A 1,853-nucleotide genomic window follows, 5' to 3' on the forward strand; every position below is an offset into this window, starting at 1 on the left:
CACAGTTACCCTTGCAGTATTCACGCGATCCTTTTAAACAAATTTCCAAGATTTGGTCTTCTTATATGATGACTATGTTAACCAAAAATTTATACATGACCTATGTGTCTTCCATTTTTTATAAACGAATATACTTTCATTCGCAAGTATTCACTTTGGTGTGGATGCAACAGAGGTGTTTTCGCACTCTTGCAATTTTAGTATAGCATTCTTGCATTTCGGCACCTTGCAATGACAGAGTAAATACCCCCAATATGTTTGCAAGAGGTCACACCTAATATAGTGTTATAGTATAGATTTTACTAAAATTATTTTATTTATAAAATATATAATTAGAGTTTTCATAGATTTGCTTTTAATTAATTTTTTTGATAATATTAATTTCATATTCAAAACACATTAATTATAAATTATGTTTGCAATATTAAATAGTAAATATGTTTAAAATCAATTACATACATTATATATTATTGTAAATGTATTGCAATCATGTAAATTATATTTGCTTCGTATATGAGTACTACATACACATATATTATAATATATCGATATGGCATATATCAAATTTTCCCTCATAAACAATTTCTTCAATATTCACTTCAACCAAACAAATTCACTCATAGTTAAAATTGTAAATTAATTAAAATTAATTACAAATTCAACAAGCAGTTAACAGATATTTATAGAGTAAATAGAACGAGTAGTATGTGCCCGAAGAGACCACAGCTCTGCTAACCAGAAGGGAAATTTGCATTGAAGTCAGCTTTACGGTTTTGCAGGAAAATTAAATGAAATTGCAAAGTTTGCATGTTTTCAAAATAAATGTCAAAACCATAAACTTAAAATGTATAAACAAATAAAATTTATTGTGTTTGTTAAATTTTAAATGAATTATTTTTCACTTTTAAACTATTCGACACTACCTCATTTCCTCACTCATCCACCCGCAACACCGATCCATTTACTTGACTACACTTAACTTTTTCACAATTCTTTAGTTAAATTTAAGAGATTCAAGATTCAAGATTCAAGATTGAAGATTTAAGATTCAAGGTTTTGGATGCAAGAAATTCATAAATTTAAGTTAAGAAACGTTCACCTCATATATTTTCCGGGTTTCTAAATTTATTTCACAAAAATTAACTGTGACTCCACAGCTCGTGCTATGATTTGCGTATGCGACTGAGAATGGGATTGAGATTGAGATTGAGGCTCCAGAATGCGAGTGTGAATGCGTGTAAGCGTAAGTATGAGTGTAAGTTTAAAGTATAAGAATTACTTGAAGAACCCTAACAATCATTAAAATGGCGCGACAATCCTTTGAGTTTTCTATTTACGTTTCTCGGGTTTCTTTTTTTTTTTTTGTTCTAATTTTATTTTATTAAAATGTTAAATACAATTAGGATACAAAATGTTAAAAGGGTAACTCAATTGAAGGGTTCACACCGCGCCATCTTCGCTCGACGGTGAAGCGAAACAAACTCATTACAGCACGAACATAATAAAAATTTATATAGAGAAATAAAGAAAATGAATTGCTCAACGACTACGACGACCTCGTTACAGTGATTTGAATTAATTTATCGCCTGCGATATCCAAACTCATTTGCTTTTATGCCGTTGAGTTGCCGCGACATTGTACCAATGAAATACATTTCGCAATCAAGTCATGCAATGCAGGATACAGGATACGGGATACAGGATACAGGCTAGTCAATGGTGAGTAGTACATAAGAAAAAAATTTCAACACATGTGACACTTAAGTCACAATTTACAGGATTTCTTCTTTTTTTTCATTTTTTTCATATTTTTTTTTTCATTTTTTTCATATTTCTTTTTTATTTTTTACTGT

Source organism: Teleopsis dalmanni, chromosome 1 (genome assembly GCF_002237135.1).
Source record: "Teleopsis dalmanni isolate 2A chromosome 1, ASM223713v2, whole genome shotgun sequence".
Taxonomy (NCBI): domain Eukaryota; kingdom Metazoa; phylum Arthropoda; class Insecta; order Diptera; family Diopsidae; genus Teleopsis; species Teleopsis dalmanni.